Here is a 22,375-nt window from a genome sequence, read left to right as displayed (position 1 = left end):
TAGAACATTTCGGCAGCCTTATTCGATTACACTATTCCAATCAACGAAAAGAAAGTTTCAACCCCTACGTTCTTCCCCATGTATTTGGCCCTTCCCCCTCCATAAAAACAACAAAATTTGACATACCTTTAGCTTTGCCGAGTCTCCCTTTTATTTGATGATGAGTGACTCATCGTCAATCTCTGGCCCTTCCAGGACCAAAGAAATGTCCTAGTATCAAATCTTGGCACAAAAAAAAATGTTGGAAGTGTATGCGATGTCTGTCTGTTCCAACAACTGTGGTCATTGACAACACTTCCGCACACAGAACCTGTGCCTGCAATCCAGATAACAAAAACCTCTCTTTTCAACAGTCCTAGTCACCTTCTAGTTCTCTCCTCTGAGCACAAAGGTGACGAAAACTAAGTTGGGGCAATTCCATCCTAGTACTAGCTAAACCACATGCTTGCCTTCTACACCGTAATATATATGGAAGAGTAAGAACAAACCATAAGAAATAGTCAGAAGAACTGAGAAACCATACCAGAGTAGAATAGTAATAGATGAAATTTTATTATAGTTAAATTGGCAGGGGCCGCGCGAACGCGTACCCCCTCTACCACAAATTACGACGTCCACTCTCCCACTTGAGGAGATGGTAGACCAACGCTCTCACAATGTGCAATGTGAGTCATTGATCTAGGCCACGGATCTTCTTGATCAACCGTCGACCCCGTCCAGGTAAGTAAGTTGCAGTAGAGCAACTAGCCGTCCTGATATAGCGAGTTCTCTATCCCTAATCTCCTTATGGCGTCGATGTGGTACTAAACAAAACAAGGGCGCTTGGGGTGCGTCTGTGGCGCGTTGCATTGTGACCAGATTTTGGGTGGGCTTGTTAGTCCAAACAGGCTCTGCCTAGGGCCCAGTAACCGAATAGATTCTCTCCGAAAAAAAAAACGTAAGATTGCTGACCGTTTCCTTATTTTGCTGCAGAATAATCTGTTGCCAGGAAACTGTCAAAAAAGAGTGGCACCTATGATTATCAACGGAATGAGTCAGATGTCTGTATGAGCCGCCCAAAAACTAGCTATACCGTGATGTCTGACTAGTGACTACTCAAAAGGGCCAGGAAACGGCATTGACTAGTGTTTGTCGTTGACCTTAGTTTGTCGTTGACCTTAGGTTTTCTTTTTTCCCAATATAATGCTCTAGTCTATTAGTTCAGAAACTTTCGCAAGCCATAGTTTGATTAATTATTCCAGTTATTGCCCAAAATCTTCAGTCGCCAGGGGATGCTTTTGGCCCTCTTCTTCCCTTCAAATGGCCGCTCCTTCGCACTTGACATTCTCATTGAGGGCATCTCCAGCGGCGCGACGCAAACGGATGCTGAGCGATCGTTTGCGTTCGCCTTGACCCAAAATGCGTCTGGCATCACCTCCAGCGGCGCGACGCAAAGTGACCGGACCGTCCGTAGGCAAAACTGGCGCATATTTGCGGTAGGTTTGCGTCTCTGCGGACGCTGCGCGGACGCGCCAAGTGTCCGCTCGCGTCTCCACGGGCCCGCCTGGCAGCGAGTATGCATCGAGGGCATCGCTTCGGCGGTCAGCGCTTCCGCGTCTGCGACGCAGCGTTCGCCATCAATGGCGCGGCTGCCTGTTCTGCACGCGCACTGGCGGGCGGCGGCTGGGCTTCTGCACCGCCTTCAATGACATCGTATCCCGCGCGCGGCCGCCCTTAAAAGTCCACCGGCCCCGGCTCTCCTTCGCCCACACCTCCACACGCACCACCACCGCCGCAACGCCATGGGTAAGAAGAACGACTTCGAGGCCCCCGGCAGCGGCAGCAAGAAGGGGACGCAGAGGGTGCCGCTGCCCGTCATGCTGGGGAGGCTGATGCACGGGAAATGGATGCCGTGTGAGGCCTGGTCGGGCGAGCAACTGCCTGGCGGCTGGCAGCTCAGCTGTCGCCGGGTGCCCATCCCTCCCATCCCTGCGCGTGAGCCTGATCGGACCGCGAAGATCCGGCGAAGGAGGCGGTACCTGCCGCCGGACCTCCGCGCCGATTCGGCGTACGCCATCGACTCTGAAAGTTGGCGTACCTATCTGTCGACCGAGACGGATAGGAGGAGGAGGGCGGGCTTCATGGGCGACAGGGATTTTCCCTTCGACCGTCCACCGCCGACTCGTCCACGAAGACAGCAGGCGCCGACGCGTCGTCAGCAGGTGCCGACGCGCGCGCAGTACAACGACGGCGACGATGACCACGACAACGATGACCACGACTACGACGACGATGAAGATTACATCGAGGCGCTCGCGTACCATAACGAGGAGGTCAAGGACGACAGCGATGACTACGTCGCGGCCGTCTTCCACGAATGGCAGCAGGCCATGGCGGAGGGCCGGAAATTTGAGTTCCCCGAGAACATGACGGACGACGAGATGGCGAAGCTCGGCGTCCTCGTCTCCGAGAACGACCCACCTGTGCAGCCGCCGCTGCCCCGCTACGCCACCGGTGTCATGCCGCCGGGCCTGTCGGAGGATGAAACTCTTCGACAGGCGTTACAGGACTCGGCCGCGCCACAACCGCCGCCGTACAACCCCTGGGCTCCTCCTCCACAGCCGCATCCCTGGGCGCCTCCACCGCCGCCACAGCCGCATCCCTGGGCGCCTCCACCGCCGCCACAGCCACAGCCCTGGGCGCCTCCACCGCAGCCACAGCCCTGGGCGCCACAGCCAGAGCCTTGGGCGCCTCCACCTCCAGCACCACCGGCGCGCTCGGCGTACGCTCCCCCGGTTTCCAACTGGCCGTGGACGGTACCGGAGCTCATCGTGCTCGACAGCGACGACGAGCAGCAGTAGGCGCACACGAGGGTTTATTTTCATGTGTTAAACTATGTAAATTATGTTTTCATGTTAAAAAAAATGATTCGGCCAAAAAATGCGTCGTGCCGCTGGAGCGACCCCCGACGCAAACGGCCGCGCGGTCGATTTCGATCATTTCGACCGATGCAAACGGACGCGCGCGGACATTTCCGAACGCTAAAATGCTTCGCGCCGCTGGAGATTTCCTGAGAAAACAAACAAATAACAAGTGAACCCCAACTGAGAAAACAAAAGGCAAAGTGGTACTTTAACAATCTGATAATTTGATAAGCTCTGTCGACCCAGGCTTCCTAGTCAAGTTCGATAGGAGAAGTAGACAGATAAACAAACACATGAGATGAGGTGACTTGGCGGCCGCTTGATGAACACTAGAGGAATGGGTCGATATGCTGAGGGTCGGGAACCCTCGGCGCAGCCTATTTTGGCCGTCGGCGTAGGCTACGCCGAGGGCAGCTCTCGGCATAGCTCCTCGGCGACTACCTCCCTCGGCGGAGCTACTATTACCGTCGGTGTAGCCCGGCCCTCGGCGTAGCACGCTACACCGACGGCATATAAATTTAAAAAATTCAGATTTCCTTTTTCCAAAAAAAATCGAAAAAATTCTTTTTTTAATATGCCGACGGCAAAGTTTCAAAAAAATTCAAATTTTAATTTGTTTTACACCATTTTTTTATTTTTTATATTTTTTTACTTGTTTATCTTTCACCCAATACACTTTTAACTCTAAGTACACTTAATCTTAAGTCAAATTACAATCATAGTTAAATTTCTCAATCAGTCACCCATCCTCACACTACTGCAGCCTCAGCACGCTTAACTTCTTGGTTCCATTCGGATGAGCTTTCATTAAAACAATTTACACCTTGCTGATAATAATAGCATATCAACCCTATTAATCCTTGGAATGTCGCACCTTTTTATTTTTGAATTCCAAACAATTACTTAAGTAAAAAATAATGAATATATAATTAATAATAATATTGAATTCAAAAAATAATAAAATGATTTTATTATTTGGTCTTTTCCTATTTAATATGGAATAATTAATATCTTTAAATCGAAAAATCGAAATTCCACAAATAATATGTCTAAATCGATCAGAAAAATGAGAGGAATCTAAATATAACATCCATATCAGAATTTGCACCTAAAAATTAGAGGAATCCAAATATAACGTCCAGTTTGCCATCTGGCCAAAACGGCCCCCTCGGGAGATGCGAAATGGTCGTACCGGGCGCGCTGGTGCACCGTTCGCCAACACGCTAAACGAACAAAAAATAGCACATAAAGTGATGTGTTATAGACCTAAAAACATTTTTTGTGGAATTTATTGAGCGACGGAAAGTGTACCCCTAGTTAAAATCCGGTCAATTTCCAGCGGATTCGGCGGGACACCGCAGAAAGCCGTAGGGATTCTCAGATAGCTAGAGCGCACATATGAAATGTGATATGTGGTGCGGAGGCGGTGTCCTACCACTATGCGGAGGTCTCGCGCAATACTAAAATGCGCCCCATGTAGCTGCTTCATAAAAAAAAAACCCGTTTTGGCACTCCAAAAATGAAAAACCATCGCCCATGGGTCAAATTGGAAATCCGCTCCTGGGACCTTTCTTCCCATCCCAGGGACCACGCACATGCCAAATATGACCTTATTTTTACAAAGTATACAGTGTCACAAGCCGTTTCCTACTCATTTGCCCTAGAAGACATAGAACTCCGGACGTGATAGCCCTGTTTGTGAAGGGTTTTCCAAAATAATTACCGTATCCTAATTCTAACTTTTGCAGTGGTTACTAGGACACATAAAATGACGCCATGCGGCTTCGCGGGATTTTCTGACTTCGTTTAAATTGCCATTTGGACAAAATGTCCCCCCATGGAGATGCGGTATGGTCGTACCGGGCGCGCTGGTACACCCGTTCACCATCGCGTTAAACAGAAAATATTTAGCACATAAAGTGATGTGTCGTAGACCTAAAAATATTTTCCCCAAAATTTATTGAGCGATAGAAAGTGTACCCCTAGTTCAAATCCGGTCAGTTTCCAGTGGATTCGGCGGGACACCGGAGAAAGCCACATGGATTCCTAGATAGCTAGCACGCACATATGGCATGTGATATGTGGTGCGAAGGCGGTGTCCTACCACTACGCGGAGTTCTCGCGCAATACTAAAATGCGCCGCATGTAGCTGTTTCACAAAAAAAAACCGTTTTGGCACCCGAAAATGAAAAACCATCGCACATGGGTCGGATTGCAAATCCTCTCTCGGGGCCTTTCTTCCCATCCCAGGGACCACACACGTGCCACATATGTCCTCGGTCTGACAAACTATGCGGTATCATAGATCGTTTCCTACTCATTTGCCCTAATATAAAAGCTAGAGAACCCCGGACGTGATAACTCTGTTTGTGAAGGTTTTTCAAAATAATTGCCGTATCCTAATTCCTACTTTTGGAGTGGTTACTAGGACACATAAAATGATGCCATGCGGCTCCACGGGATTTTCTGATTTCATTTAAATTGCCATCTGGCCAAAACGGCCCCCACGGAGATGCGGTATGGCCGTACGGGGCGCGCTGGTGCACACGTTCACCATCGCGCTAAACGGAAAAAAATTAGCACATAAAGTGATGTGTCGTAGACCTAAAATCATTTTTCCCGAAATTTATTGAGCGACGGAAAGTGTAGCCCTAGTTCAAATCCGGCCACTTTCCAGCGGATTCGGCGGGATACCGCAGGAAGCCGCATGGATTCCCAGATAGCTAGCCCGCACATATGACATGTGATATGTGGTGCGAAGGCGGTGTCCTACCACTACGCGGGGGTCTCGCGCAATACTAAAATGCGCCCCATGTAGTTGCTTCACAAAGAAAACCATTTTGGCACCCCGAAAATGAAAAAACCATCGCCGATGGGTCGGATTGGAACCCCGAAAATGAAAAAACCACTCCGGACCTGATAGCCCTGTCCGTGAAGGGTTTTCCAAAATAATTGCCATATCCCAATTCCGACTTTTGGATTGGTTACTAGGACACATAAAATGACGCCATGCGGCTCCGCGGGATTTTCGGACTTCGTTTAAATTGCCATCTGGCCAAAACGGGAACCCAAGGACATATAAGAAAGTGTTTGAATTGTTACTATATTAACATGGTATTGTACATGATTCAAATATGCATGATTTTGACATAAACGGATAGAGGATGTTTTTCTGAACATTTTGATACCTTATACGCATTTTTCTGACATCATATGAATTAGTTATGATTTTTACAATATTAGACAAATTTGAAAAATAGTCTACACCGAGGGTGGCCGTCGGCGTATCCCTGTCTACGCCTAGGACCAAAGATATACCGAGGGCTGCCCTCGGTATAGACCTCGCTACGCCGACGGTAACGCTACACCGAGGGTCGGACGGGCAGGCTGGCCATGCCGGGTCATACGCCGAGGGCCCCGACTTTTGGCCGTCGGTGTATAAAAGGCCTCGGCGTATCGTGCCATTCCTGTGAAGGATATGACAAGGGCCTTCTTGCCGATTCTTTACAAACAAATAACAAGTGAACCCCCACTGAGAAAACAAAAGGCAAAGTGGTTCTTTAACAATCTGATAATTTGATAAGCTCTGTCGACCCAGACTTCCTAGTCAAGTGCGATAGGAGAAGTAGACAGATAAACAAACACATGAGATGAGGTGACTTGGGGGCCGCTTAACGAAGGATATGACAAGGGCCTCCTTGCCGATTCTTTACTGTGACTCATCGCCATCATCATGGATTACTGTCCCTTCCACAATCAAAGAAGCGTCGTCCCCTCCTATCAGCAGCCAAAGACTAAAACAAAACAAAAAATGTTCGTGCGCTGTCGATCGATCCAGAACCTTACACGCATCAGATCGAAACTACAAAGTTTCGCTCGTACTTGTGATGTTTCACAGCTGGTCTGGTCGCTTTCCTGATCATTGTTTTCTTGTTCTAATCACACGATCAGTGCCGGCCACCAAAGCGGGAGCTAGACAGATAGATCCCCAGGTGGATTAAAATACGGGAGTGTGGTTGCAGGAGAACGTGAGGGGAGCTGGAGAATCGCATGAATCATTGGCTGTGAATCTGTGATCACTGATCACTGATCACGGGGCGCGCCGCACGCGTTCTTCGCCGCACGCCGTCAGGACGCGCTCGTTTGTCGTCGGCGTGAGCGTGTTGGAGGCGCTGGGCGAGCCTAGCAAATGTTGCACCTAGCGAGGGTTGCGGTCTTGGGGAGGTGTCTGGAGTGGCTAGCTGCTCGTGTTAGATTAACCATTGGTGTACTTTTTTTTTTTGGGTGCTCCATCACTACAGGATTTAACTGCGAAAAAAACAGAGCGGAAGATATATGTCCTGGCCCTGAAGAAACATGACAATCACACGGTGCAGTCTACACACAAGGCGGTATGCTTTAAGATTCGTGTGGCTATCTTTCATCAAGTACCGTTCAATTTTTATCAATTGCACGTGAATTGGACTAAATGAAACTCGACTGAAACAACATGAGCTGGAGGTCCCGTATATGCCAAAAATGAGTTTATTTGACATTTGCTCAATAGCACAAGATTTTTTGACATTTGTTTGATTCCACCTCCCACAGCTGGAGTGCAGTGGAAAATTATCTTGTGCAGCCTTTTGATGTGTTTTTTACGTTTTTTTCCTCCCATCTTAACTCCAGGATAACATTTAAAGTTTCGAGATACTCGATGCAAAAACAAAGCCTTCCATAGGCTGATAATTTCTAATTAAATTCTGAAATACTAAGTTGTATCTCATTTTATTTTTGCATATTAAGACTGAGTATATTTTTAAGAAAAAAGACCTTGCATTATATCCAACCACAAAATTCCCTTCACTATGTTGTGTATTATTTTTCTAAGTATACAAAATTCATGTTTTTTAAACAATAAACTTCATTACTCATTCTACTAACTCTGTTAATCTAGCTATCAAAAAAATATGCTAATCTAATGTTCGATGGAGCCCTCGAATATTTGACTTCTTTTCCATGACTAGGTTCCAACACAGATAGAGGACCACATGCACTATTTAAATTGTTCTTCATGCATTACTACCTTTGGATTCCAAGATATATGCCACTTTCTGAATTTATTCTACTAGATACAGACTGGTTAAGGAAAAGTATGGACCCCAGGAAAACTAAAATAAATAAAATTTGTACTAAACTTTTATATATTTAAGAAATTATTTGTACCACATCGTGCCAATAAGTATGTTTTTATTATATTCTTGGCATAGTTAACCCACATAGCTCGTTGTTATACGGTAGTTGTAATATTATTTATTACATTATTGTAAATGTATTTGTTCAAATAAACTTGTGTATTTTATTAATAAATAAATTTTTAAACACAATTTATAAAAAGTTTACTTCTTTAATTCATTTTAGAAATTGCGTAGAGTACATAATTTTTATATATGTGTGGTAACAATCTCCTAGGCATATGACCCAACATATATGTTAATAGTGGTTTCTAGTAGTATATGGCTAGGTAACCTGATTTATTGAAACCTCTAATAAATAAGTTGAATCGTTTGCATGATTCTTTAATTTTTATGTTTGGTCAAGCGTCTCCTACAAGCTACCCCGGGGTAACAAAATTAGTTCACATTGCTGATATAATAATAACCATTTTATTATTGCCGCTTTTCTCCATGAAACTTGAAGTTCAAATCCGCTTGAAAAATAAGGAGCTGGAAATTTTGTTTTCAGGAATAAGCAAGGTATGAGATATATGTGATATCTAAAACCTTATTGCAAAATGATAGAATATAATTTAGTGAGACTACATAAACTCATAAGTTTTATGGGAATATACGAAGGTTGAAGACGCTAGGCGTCCCGGTCCTCCAACTAGTTGGGCACTAACGATATTCACACATCCATGAAGTGATCGTCCTTAGTATGCACCATTGCTAAGACTCGTCGTTTTGAAGCATCGTGTGATGATCGGGTGTTATATTCTACGTGTGCATACAATGGGTGCAAGCTAGATTTTCACATGCCAATACTGAGGTTAAACTTGATGAGCCTAGCATGTACAGACATGGTCTAGGAAAGACATCATGATTTGATGGATAAAAAATATGAGTGAAATTGTTCATCACATTAAAAAATTACTAATAGTGAAATCTGGAACACTTGCCAAGTGATGATCAACTTCAAAGTAAGAACCTCAAGGTTATTGGTATTTGACCAACGGACCTAGAAGTTATTGATGGTGAAGTGTTTTCTGAAAATGAGGAAAGCTAAAAAAGAAACTACAAAAGATTTTGACAGAAAGAAAGAAAAGACAAGAAAGTCTAGCTCAGGTGTATATAGATTATATATATGTTATGAATGTATTCTTTGTTTGGTCACACAATGAAATTCTTAGGTATTTGTAGCATATTGGTTGGTATAAGGTGTCATACAAAACAACACAATACAAGAATACAATGGCCTAAGTGACTGACAAGGAATATGGTAGGAATGCACGTCTGGAACAAAATAAAGTGTTATTGTGTTCGTCGTTGGCATTCTACCTAGCCCTTCAGATTTATAATAAAGAACTTTATAATTGTTGTTTTGTTCTGGTCCAATGAAAACAATAAGTTAGTATAAATCTTTATGGTGAAACACATATGCATAACACTGACGCTAAAATGCCATAAGGCAAATGATGTGAATTCCACTTGTTAGTGGAACCGCCATTCAGGTCATGTTAGAAAGGAACGCGTGAAGGAACTCCATGCAAATGGATTTTTGGAGTCATTCGGTTATGAATCATTCGGCGCTTGCAAATCTCTTCTAAAGAGAATGACTGAAATACTGTTCATAGGCCAAGAGTTGAACGGGTAACTAGCTTAGTGGAAACATACATGATGATGTATATGATTCTTAGGCATAGTTGTGTCCGGAAGATTCCTCTACTTCATGAAAACTTCCAACAATGAATTGAGTGTATGTATAAGGATATATTTATTCAATAAGGAAGAAGTTTGAAACATTTGAATAGATTCAAATAAATTTCAGCATGAAGTGGAAATCATTGTAATAGAAAAGTCAAATATCTATGATGGGATCATGGTGGAAATATTTGAATTACGAGTTTTAGCGAACATCTAGGAAATTGTTCTACAACTCACGTTTCTTGAAGTATCATAGTGATGATGGAGTATCCAAGAGACGTATCCAAACCTTGTTAGGTTAATGATGAGATAAAATAAAATGACGCTATTATTTTTTTGGATTATACTTTAGAGACTACTGCTTTTACACTAAATAGAGCGTCATCATAATCCGTTGAAATGACACCATATGAGTTATGGCATGGGTATAAAACCTAATAGTCCTTTCTTAAATTTTGGTGTGCGTAGCATAAGTAAATGAGTTTACAACCAAAATTGGATGAATGTCTTTGTTGGTTATCCCAGAGAATTAATTGGGAATTTCTTTCCACTATGGAGTCAAAGACAAAAAATGTTTGTCGATGTTTCTTACTTATTTCCAAAAAAATTGTTTCTAGCGAAATATTTGAGTGGGAGGACGATGGAACTTGATGAGGTTTATGAACCTGAGCATGATGATCATAGTAGCGCAGCATCGAAAATGGTTCCGGAAGTGGCCACGATGATCATGGCTCCCATGTCTACAAAGTGTTATAGTCATGGAGATCGAAGTACCTATTGAACCTTGTAGGTATGGTTTACTTTGTGATCAAATAAATGATTTATGGACAAAGGATTGATTTTGAACAATAATAAACCAACTACATAAAAAGAAGCTATGATGGGCTCGGACTCCGTTAAAAATGGCTAAGTGCCATGAAATCCAAGATAGGTGAATACTTTTTGAAAGTAAATGGATCTATAAAATTGATGGACTTGGATACAATATCCTTGAAGAAGCTCGACTTGTCAAAAAATTGTTTACGACAATGTTCAAATAGTTGACTACAATAAAATTAGATCTTCCGTAGCGATGCTTATAGTCTATATGGATTATTCTAGTAATCACTACATATTTATTTTATGCGATAGGTTAGTAGGATGGCAGAAATACATACCTTACCAGAAGTGTGTATTAAGGATGTATACTAGATACAACCAAGAGTTTTGTTGGTCCGTGGAATACTAGATAGGTATACAAACTTCAATTGGATGAAGTGAGTATCATGGAGTTGGAATCTTCACCGGATGAAATAATCAAAGAGTTTTGATTTCATCAGAAACGATGAAGATACTTGCATTTGCAAGAAATTAAGTGGGAGCGCTGAGACATAGTTATAATATTATATGTGGATGACATATCATTGATTATAAATGATGTAATTATGTACTTGATGTGATTAAAAGGTTTCATTGAGAATTAAGTTCAATGAAAGGATAGGGACTAAAAACATAGTTAGCGTCAAGATCTATGAAGATAGATTAAAACACATAATAAGTTTAAGTCTAAGTACATAGAGTAAATATTGAAGTAGTTCAATATGAAAAAGAAGGTGTTCTTTTTCATGTGGAGGTTTTAACAAGACTTGAGTGTATTTGACACTCAATGAGTAAAAACACATGAAGTGATTTTAGATCACGAATAATATGTACACAATCAGATGTCCTATGCTCTAAATTGTTACGAGCATATACCAGAATGATTCATGTGATGATCATTGGACGACAGTAAGAATATCCTTGAGTACTTTAGAAGAACCAATGATATATATAGTTTTATATGGGGTAATGACAAACAAATCACTGTAAGTTGTTGCACCGATATTAGTTTGGTCACATATAAAAATAAATTTCAATCTTAATTAGGCTAAGTATTGATTAAAAGGTAGCACAATGAGCTAGAAGAAGTCTATGCTAGATTTAGATGAGTTCTAAATATTGTGACGGATTCTACAAACAAAGGCAGAGAATGTCATTGTTTTGACAATGACTGGGGATGTTTAAGTCGAGGAGTTCTTTGAGAACTTGGTGTAGTTCCGATAGTGTCAAAACTTTGAAGCTATATTGTGTGTGACAATATTAGTGACTTATTTCAGACCGCGGAATTAAGGTTCCACCATAGGACTAAGCATATACGATTAATGCCGACTCATTTGAAAAATGAGTGATGCGTGGAGACGCAAATGAATTGCAAAATATATATGTTTCTAAGCGTGTCAGATTCGTTGACTGAAACCTCTCCCGTGAGCAAAACATGATAAGCACCAGAAGGCCGAGATGTTATATTTTTACAAATGTAAACTAGATTATTGACTCTAGTGTAAGTGGGAGACTGTTGGAGATATGCCCAAGAGACAATAATAAAATGGTTATTATTATATCTTTGTGTTTATGCTAAATATTTGCATCCCATGCTATAATTGTATTAACCGAAACATTGATACATGTGTGTTATGTAAACAACAGGGGGTGCCTAGTAAACCTCTTGTTTAACTAGCTTGTTGATTAATAGATGATCATGGTTTCGTGATCATGAACATTGGATGTTGTTAATAACAAGGTTATGTCATTGGGTGAATGATATAATGGACACACACCTAAATAAGTGTAGCATAAGATCAAGTCATTAAGTTCATCTTGCTATAAACTTTCGATACATAGTTACCTAGTCCTTCGACCATGAGATCATGTAAATCACTTACACCAGAAGGGTACTTTGATTACATCAAACTCCATTGCGTAAATGGGTGGTTATAAAGATGGGATTGAGTATTCGGAAAGTATGAGTTAAGGCATATGGATCAAGAGTGGGATTTGTCCATCCCGATGACAGATAGATATACTCTGGGCCCTCTCGGTGGAATGTCGTCTAATTAGCTTGCAAGCATGTGACAAGGTCACAAGAGATGACATACCACGATACGAGTAAAGAGTACTTGTCGGAAACGAGGTTGAACTAGGTATGGAGATACCGATGATCGAACCTCGGACAAGTAAAGTATCTCGTGACAAAGGAAATCGGTATCGTATGTTAATGGTTTAAATGATCACTGAGTTATCGCTGAATGTGCGGGAGCCATTATGGATCTCCAGGTACCGCTATTGGTTATTGGTCGAAGAGGAGTCTCGATCATGTCCGCATAGTTCACGAACCGTAGGGTGATGCACTTAAGGTTCGATGTTGTATAGTAGCTTCGGAATATGATATGGAGACCGAATGTTTTTCAGAGTCTTGGATAGGATCCAGGACATCACGATGAGGTCCGAAATGGTCCGGAGAATAAGATTCATATAAGGGAAGTTATTTTCCAGGGTTCGGAAAAAGTTTCATGTTTGACCGGAGCTTCTAGAAGGTTCTGGAGGGCCACCGGTGGGCCCACCAACCCGGGAGGTACCACATGGGCCAAGGGAGTGCAGCCTGGCCTAATGGGCTAGGGGCACCAAGCCCTCAAGGCCCAGCCGGCCAGCCCCCTAGGGATAAGATCAAATTTTGGAGGACAAGATCAAATCCCTAAAATCGAGGGAGCAATTTTGGAAGGGAATGATTTCTGATCCCCCCTTTCCTTCCGTGCGCTGGTGGGGCCCAAGGGGCTGCCTTGGCCGCCCCTCCCTCTATAAATAGAGGAGAGGGGCAGCCGACCCCTTGCCGCTACACACGAAAGTCTGGCTGCCCCCTCTCTTCCTCCACCATAATTCTGTTCCGGTTTGGCGAAGCCCTGCAGTTTTTCTCCTCCACCACCACCACCACGCCGTCGTGCTGCTGGGATTCCGAGGAGAGCTACCACACCTCCGTTGCCCGCTGGAACGGGGAGAGGACGGACTTCATCGACACCGTACGCACGACCGAGTACGGAAGTGTTGCCGGATTGCAGCACAGGACGATCAACTACATCAACAACGAGATATGTTCTCGTAAGGCTTTGGATCTTCGAGGGTTAGTCTCTCATACATCTCGTTGCTTCGATCTTCACAGATTAGATCTTGCTTCTTCCTTGATTGGATCTTGATTTTTGTTCATGTTCACGGTAAAAGAAATTTGTTTTCAATGCATTGAACCCATCATCAAAAAGCATAGCTAAAAGTAATCACGATGAACATGAAACCATCTGGATTATATTATGTGTCCATACTTATATATAGGTAAGAGACTAGGTCGTCGTCACGTGTGGACATCTTTAGTCCCGGGTCTTAGCACGGACCAGGACTAAAGGTCCTCCATTCCCCTCTCCAGACAACAACCACGTCGAAGGTCTTTAGTACCGGTTCGTAACGCAACCGGGACTAGGGGGGCTCTAGTTCCGATTATTCTATAGTATCGGTTGGGCAACCGGGACTAAGGGGGCCTCTAGTCCCGATTATTTCATAGTTCTGGTTGGGCAACCGGAACTAGTGGCCGTCCTGAACCGAAACTAAAGGCCCGTTTTCTACTAGTGATAGTCTAATTAACGTGCTTTGAATTGTGATTGTTAACATCTAACATATACAGGTATTCTGACAAGTTCCTAGAATAAACATTCTTGTTCGAAAGTAAACATGAAATATAGTCACGATAAATTTTCGTGCATCCTAACTGAACTCTATGCAGGTGATGAGATTGGTTTGTTCATATGTGGTACCAAGCATGTGGAATGGACTTTCCCCTACAAATTGAGAACTTTAATTGTTTTGAGATATACAATACTGATGTTTTAGGCGTAATAGTTGATATAATAGTGATTACTAATGTACTTTAATAGTTGTTGCACTCCTTCTTAGTGCCCAGAGCGATGATGACCCCTGCCCCATCCCTCCCCCGGTTTTCCCAGCCTATGGGTTGGACCTGAGTAGACTTACAGGTTGGACTTACATGTTTCACACAAGCCCTACACTTGGCTTCTTCCACATTAGAAACCGCTGGTTGCCCCTCCTTGTCCCTCATGATGACCTTGATGCCTTCATTGCATGTGTTCTTATCTCGGGAAGCATCGACTGGTAGGAACTAGGGTTCTACCGAGGCGAGGGCGTAGATTGTAGGGGTGGAAGTGCGGAGAGCGAGAGGGAGGAAGGCGGCGCCGGCGGCAGGGCGCCGTGGCGAGCTCGCGGCGGCGGCTAGGGCTTGGGCGGCGCGAGCAAGAGAAGGCCGACTCCTGCGGGAGTCGGCAATAATGATATCTCGATTATTGCTTGATTGATTTAGTCTATTACAACTCGTATATATAAGAGAACTAGCGAAACCCTAATGCGCTAACCGGGCTAAGCCCCTAACTAAGCTTGGCCGGTTGGGCCAATGGGCCCCTCCGGCGGTAGACCAGGCCGGTCATAACATCTCTCCCCGCTCGCGCAAACAGCTCGTCCTCGAGCCGGTAGTCTGGATAATGCTGCTGGAACTCCTCGCGGGGCTCCCAAGTCGCCTCCTCCTCAGAAAGGCCCTCCCACTGCACCAACAAGTGCCACACATCACGACGAAGTTGAGCGCGGAGCACCTTGGCCGGACTGGGCAGCAGACGACCCTCAGCCGTCGGTGGAAGTGGTGGAGTGGCCATCGGCGGGGCACCGTGATAGGGCTTCAGCAGGCCCACGTGGAACACGTCGTGAATGCGAGCCCCTCTCGGCAAGCGAAGCCCGTAGGCCATGGTCCCAATCCGCTCGACGATGATGAAGGGCCCCGCATAGCGCGGACCAAGTTTACGCTTGGCACGCGGGTCGAGGGACCGATGAGAGCGGTGCAACGAGCGAAGCCACACCCGAGTCACCCACCGCATACTCAACCTCCCGATGTCGCCCGTCATAGTAGTGCTTGGCGACCTGTTGAGCTTGGACAAGACGCTGCCGCACCTCGGCCAGCATCTCGTCGCGAGCGCGGATGAGCTCGCCAGCTGCCTCCGTCCGCGCTGTCGCTGGATCCACCGGTAGGATAGGCGGTGGGGGTCGACCGTAGACCACCTCGAACGGCGTGGCACGCGAGGGCGAGTGGTAGGAGGTGTTGTAGCGATACTCTGCCCATGCAAGCCAATCCACCCAAGCGCGAGGACGATCACCCGTAACACAGCGCAAATACATGGCGATCACCTTATTGACCACCTCGGACTGGCCGTCCGTCTGAGGATGGAACGCCATGCTGAACCGGAGTTGGACCCCAGCCATGCGGAAGAGGTCCCGCCATACGTGCCCTGTGAACACCGGATCGCGATCACAGACAATGGACGAGGGAAACCCGTGTAGGCGGACGATACCGTCGAAGAAGGCGCGGGCCACAGACGCCGCCGTGTAGGGATGGCCAAGCGCGATGAAATGGGCGTATTTGGAGAAGCGGTCAACCACCGTAAGGATGACGGACTTGCCGCCCACCCTCGGAAGGCCCTCGATGAAGTCCATGGAGATGTCGGCCCACACCTGTGAAGGAACGTCAAGCGGCTGCAAGACACCGGCTGGACGCAAAGTCTCCGTCTTGTTGCGCTGGCACGTCTCACACGAACGCACCCAATCCCGGACCAGGGCCTTATCGCCAGGTATGTAGAAGTCCGCACGAAGGCGATGGAGGGTCTTCTGGACACCCTCATGACCGGCTGAGTGCGCCAAGAGCAGCACCTGATGGCGGAGGTCATCATGGTCGGGGACGAACACGCGGCGCCCGTGGAGGAGAAGGCCGTCGGTGACGCGCCAAGGGTCGTCCAACTCGCCCGCGGCAAGCTGCTGCCGTAGTAGCTGGGCATCCGGCGCGGACACCGTCGCCTGGCGGATGCGGTCGAAGAGGGCGAAGGAGGGACCCGAGCGGATGCAGAGCAGGTGTCCGGCCGAGTCACCCTCAATGGCGTCGGGCTCGACGTCGCGGGGGGACAGGGCGTCGGCCACTCGTGTTGAGGCGGCCCGGACGATACTCCACCGTGAAGTCGAAGCCAAACAGCTTGCCGATCCACCGGTGCCGGGGCACTGTCGACAGCCGCTGGTCCAAGAGGAACTTAAGGCTGTAGTGGTCCGTACGTACGCGGAACGAGCGCCCCCATAGGTAAGGACGCCAGTGGCGGACGGCCTGGACCAAGCCAATGAGTTCCTGCTCATACGCCGCCAGCTTGAGGTGGCGTGCAGCAAACGGCCGGCTGAAGTAGGCGAGCGGCCCGTCACCCCGGTGAAGGACGGCACCGAACCCCGCCCCGGAAGCGTCACAGTCGACGATGAACGGCTTGTCGAAGTCCGGCATCTGGAGAACGGGGCCCGTCGTGAGGGCCCCCTTAAGGGCCTCGAAGGCAGCGGTAGCCTCGTCGTCCCAAGCGAAGGCCTCGTGTCGCAGCGAGGCGCGTGAGCGGCGAGGCGATGAGGCCGAAGTCCCGGATGAACTTCCGGTAGTAGCCGGCGAGCCCCGAGGAACCCGCGGAGGGCGCGTGGTGAACGTGGCGTCGGCCAGGCGGCGACCGCTGCCACCTTGTCCGCATCCATGGCCACCCCGTCGGCGGAGATGACGTGACCAAGATAGGCCACCGAGGTCGTCGCAAACGAGCACTTCGAGCGCTTGAGGTGAAGTCGATGCGCTCGAAGCTCGTTGAAGACGATGGAGACATGCTTGCAGGTGCTCCGCCCATGATGCGTCGTAGATCAAGATATCATCGAAAAAAACCAGCACAAAACGACGTAAGTATGGGCGAAGGACATCATTCATCGGGGCTCGGAAGGTCGCGGGCGCGTTGGTGAGGCCGAAGGGCATCACCACGAACTCGAAGTGGCCATGGTGTGTCCGGAACGCCGTCTTGGCGATGTCCTCCGGGTGCATGCGCACCGATGATAGCCTCGAGCGGAGGTCGAGCTTGGTGAAGAACCTCGCGCCGTGGAGCTCGTCAAACAGCTCGTCAACCACCGGGATCGGGAACTTGTCCTTGAGCGTGAGGGCGTTGAGGGCGCGGTAGTCGATGCGGAAGCGCCACGTGCCATCCGACTTGCGCACCAAGAGCACCGGCGCGGAGAACGGGGACGTGGAGATCCCGATGATGCCCGCCGCCAACATGAGTGCGCACTGGCGCTCCAGCTCGTCCTTCTGCAGCTGGGGGTAGCGGTATGGGCGCACAGCCACGGGCGCCGACCCGGGGAGCAAGTGGATGCGATGGTCACATGCTCGTGGGGGCGGCAGGCCCTGCGGCTCCTCGAAGATGTCGCCATGCTGCTGTAAGATGTCGGCGTCGTCGGCCCCCGAGACTAGCTGGAGCTGCGGTGCGGGAGATGTGCCCCCGAGGCCCTCCCAGCGGATGTGGCGTCCCTGTCGCCAGAAGGTCATCGTCAGGGCGTCGAAATCCCAGAGGATGGGTCCGAGTGTCCGCAGAAAGTCGACGCCAAGGATGAAGTCGAAGCAGCCCAAGTCGATGCTCGGCGCACGTGATGACGAAGTGCTCGTCGCCGATGGTAAGGGGGACGTGCTGCACCACCCCATGGCAGTGGAGGCGGTCACCGTTGGCCACGGTCACGCGGAGGGAATCCCCGCCCGTCGGCCGTAGCGCGAGGCGGCGCATAGTGGCGGCGGGGAGGAAATTATGCGTAGACCCCGTGTCCAGTAGCGCCACCAGGGGCTCGCCCTGGATGGTGACCGGGAGCAACATCGTCCGCTCGTGGCGGATGCCGGCGAGCGCGTGGAGGGACACGACGAAGGCCGTTGCAGCTGCGTCGGTCGGCCCGGCCGTCTCGGATGCCGCGGCCACCGGGCCGGCCATCGGGTCGCCCTCCTCGTCATCGACAGTCTCCAGGTAGAAGAGGCGAGGGCACACGTGTCCGGGCGTGTATGGGTCATCGCAGTTGAAGCGGAGTCCCGAGCGGCGGCGTTCGAGGCTGCTCCGCCGGGGTGAGGCGGCGGAACGTGCGTGTGGCCGCGCGGGGCAGGGCCAGCCGGTCCGGGTGGGGCAGGGCGGGTGGCGGCTGCGGCCGGCGGAGGAGGACGGGCGGCGCGGGCGCCGCGGGTCGGGGACGTCCGCCGAACCGCCCGGGCGCGACGGCTCATAAGCGCGCGCGTAGTGCATCGCCGTCCGGAGGTCCCGCGGGGCCCGTAGCTCGACGTCCACGCGGATATGGTCCGGGAGGCCACCAATGAAGAGCTCGGCACGCTGTTGGCCCGTCACGCCGGGCGCATGGCGGGCGAGGGCTTGGAAGCGGTCGGCGAAGTCCTGCACCGTGGTGGTGAACGCCAAACGTCCAAGTTCCGCCAAGCGGCTGCCGCGGATCGGGGGCCGAAGCGGAGAAGGCAGAGCTCACGGAACCGGTCCCATGGAGGCATGCCACCCTCGTCCTGCTCCAGGGAGTAGTACCACGTCTGGGCGGCGCCGCGGAGGTGGTACGAGGCGAGCCACGTCCGGTCCGAAGCCAGGGTACGCTGTCCCCGGAAGAACTGCTCGCACTGGTTGAGCCAGTTGAGGGGGTCCTCGACGCCGTCGTATGTGGCGAAGTCCAGCTTGGCGTAGCGTGGGGGAGCGAGGCCGGTGGCGCCCTGGGCGGGATACTCCGCGCGACCAGCGGACGGCTCGGCGAAGCGGGCGGGCGGCGGGTCCGGGAAAGACGGCCGCGGAGGGTCCCCGGCGGTGGTGTAGACGGGGGCTGGCGCCGGTGCGGCCGAGTGGATCGGCGGGGGCTCCGTCGCGGTCACCCACGCGAGGAGTCGGGAGGGCGAGGGCGGGAACTCGGACCCGCCGGATGGGTACCCCCGGGGCAGCGTGGCGGGGCCCGGGCCGGGGGCCGGCGGCCGGGACGCCCATGGTGGCGGCGGTGAGGCCGGGGCGGAGTGGGCGCTCCTTGGCCGGGTAGGGCTGTCGGCGCGGCCGGGTATGCACCGAGGGGTGGCGACGGGACCGGCGTAGTCATCCCTCGCGTGCCGATGAGGTACGGGCGGATGCCCCGGACGGCGGTGGCGAGGTCGCGGATGGCCGTCGACCGGCTCTCGCGGCGAGAGGAGGGGGGCGGCGCCGGCTACATCGGCCAGGGGCGCTGCGGCGCCCGTGGAGGGCGGCGGCAGCTGCGCGGCGGAGGAGGCCGGCGGCGTCTCGGAGGCGGCGGCGGTGGTGGCGGTGATCTGGCCCGAAGACATGATCGTAGATGTCTCTGATACCAAATTGGTAGAAACTAGGGCTCTACCGAGGCGAGGGCGTAAATTGTAGGGGTGGAAGTGCGGAGAGCGAGAGGGAGGAAGGCGGCGGCGGCGGCAGGGCGCCGTGGCGGGCTCGCGGCGGCGGCGGCTAGGGTTTGGGCGGCGCGAGCAAGAGAAGGCCGACTCCTCTGGAAGTCGGCAATAATGATATCTGATTATTGCTTGATTGATTTAGTCTATTACAACTCGTATATATAAGAGAACTAGCGAAACCCTAATCTGCTAACTGGGCTAAGCCCCTAACTAAGCTTGGTCGGTTGGGCCAATGGGCCCCCTCCGGCGGTAGACCAGGCCGGTCATAACATTTGGTAGAAACTAGGGCTCTACCGAGGCGAGGGCGTAGATTGTAGGGGTGGAAGTGCGGAGAGCGAGAGGGAGGAAGGCGGCGGCGGCGGCAGGGCGCCGTGGCGGGCTCGCGGCGGCGGCGGCTAGGGTTTGGGCGGCGCGAGCAAGAGAAGGCCGACTCCTCTGGGAGTCGGCAATAATGATATCTGATTATTGCTTGATTGATTTAGTCTATTACAACTCGTATATATAAGAGAACTAGCGAAACCCTAATCTGCTAACTGGGCTAAGCCCCTAACTAAGCTTGGCCGGTTGGGCCAATGGGCCCCCTCCGGCGGTAGACCAGGCCGTTTCATCGCGCTTGGCCATCCCTACACGGCGGCGTCTGTGGCCCGCGCCTTCTTCGACGGTATCGTCCGCCTACACGGGTTTCCCTCGTCCATTGTCTGTGATCGAGATCCGGTGTTCACAGGGCACGTATGGCGGGACCTCTTCCGCATGGCTGGGGTCCAACTACGGTTCAGCACGGCATTCCATCCTCAGACGGACGGCCAGTCCGAGGTGGTCAATAAGGTGATCGCCATGTATTTGCGCTGTGTTACGGGTGATCGTCCTCGCGCTTGGGTGGATTGGCTTGCATGGGCAGAGTACTGCTACAACACCTCCTACCACTCTGCCCTGCGTGCCACGCCGTTCGAGGTGGTCTACGGTCGACCCCCACCGCCTATCCTACCGGTGGATCCAGCGACAGCGCGGACGGAGGCAGCTGGCGAGCTCATCCGCGCTCGCGACGAGATGCTGGCCGAGGTGCGGCGGCGTCTTGTCCAAGCTCAACAGGTCGCCAAGCACTACTATGACGGGCGACATCGGGAGGTTGAGTATGCGGTGGGTGACTGGGTGTGGCTTCGCCTGTTGCACCGCTCTCATCAGTCCCTCGACCCACGTGCCAAGCGTAAACTTGGTCCGCGCTATGCGGGGCCCTTCATCATCGTCGAGCGGATTGGGACCATGGCCTACAGGCTTCAGTTGCCAGAGGGGGCTCGCATTCACGACGTGTTCCACGTGGGCCTGCTGAAGCCCTATCACGGTGCCCCGCCGATGGCCACTCCACCACTTCCACCGACGGCTGAGGGTCGTCTGCTGCCCAGTCCGGCCAAGGTAAAACAAGCCGAGATGTAAAAGGCTCGTTTTTAGGTGTTAGGGTTGTGTTGCGTCGAGTCATGGTTTGTTTAGGTTGCAGCTCGAGGACGAGCTGCATGTCCAAGTGGGGTGTAGTGTTAGAGTACGTCATGGGCCTAGGCCCGTTAGTCTTATGGTTTGCTTAGGGGTCAAGTAAGCCTTGCTTGGGAGCCAAGTAAACCTCTCTATATATGGAGAGGAGATGTATCAATCTAATCAAGCAAGAATTAAGAAGGAAATCCCTTCCCTCTTGCCACCGGCCGTGGGCAAGGCCCCCGGCCGGCCCTCTCGCGCCCTCGCAGCCATCTCTCTCCCTCCCAAACCCTAGCAGCCACATAACACTTGGTATCAGCTTTCCAGGTTCGATCATGTCCAACCATCCCACCACCACTGGCCCGATGGCCACCACCACCGGCGCCCCGCCCAGGCCGGTGCCGGCCACCTCCACCGCGCCGCTTCCCGTCGCCCTCACCTCGGAGGAGATCGCCGGAGCAATCCGCGATCTCACCACTGCTGTCCAGGAGATCCGCCTCTTCCTGGCCGGTCCCTACGGGCCGCCACCGCCGGCGGCGTTGCTGCCGTGGCAGCCGACGCTGCTGCTGTCGTTGCCGCCACCCGACATCAGGCTGCTGCAGTCCCCGCTGCCGCTGTCCACCATCTCCGGGCCGGGCCCTACCTCGGCGCCGGGGGTCCCTCTTCTCCAGCAGCCGGCCGCCTTTTTCCCCACCGGGATGCTGCAGCAACAGCAGCGGCCGCCGCCGCCACCAACGCCGCTGCGACTGCTGTCCTCACCGATGCTTGTCCCTGTCGTTCGGTGGGCAGGCCGCAACAGCGGCAGGCTGCCGTCGCCACCAACACCGCAGCAGCGCGGCTGCTGCCGCCACCGACGCCGTCCCTGCCTTTCGGCGGTGTGGGAGCGACCTTGGCCACGGGCTCTACATCGACACCGCCCGAGATGCCCTGCCACCGGGTCCGTT

At 50.8% G+C, this 22,375-nt stretch overlaps 1 non-coding gene and 1 pseudogene across 1 annotated transcript; both read right to left on the bottom strand.

Moving 5' to 3' along the window:
- Positions 1–567: 567 nt before the first annotated feature.
- On the bottom strand, positions 568–728 carry LOC124685583. The gene has a single exon (XR_006997568.1). It is a non-coding gene; the product is annotated as a U1 spliceosomal RNA (small nuclear RNA).
- Positions 729–15,120: 14,392 nt separating this feature from the next.
- LOC124656067 lies at positions 15,121–20,588 on the bottom strand (annotated as a pseudogene).
- Positions 20,589–22,375: the final 1,787 nt, after the last annotated feature.

This window comes from Lolium rigidum, chromosome 1, assembly GCF_022539505.1.
Source record: "Lolium rigidum isolate FL_2022 chromosome 1, APGP_CSIRO_Lrig_0.1, whole genome shotgun sequence".
NCBI classification, from domain to species: domain Eukaryota; kingdom Viridiplantae; phylum Streptophyta; class Magnoliopsida; order Poales; family Poaceae; genus Lolium; species Lolium rigidum.
Note: the sequence above shows the minus strand (reverse complement) of the source record. Positions and strands in the feature narration are given on the sequence as shown.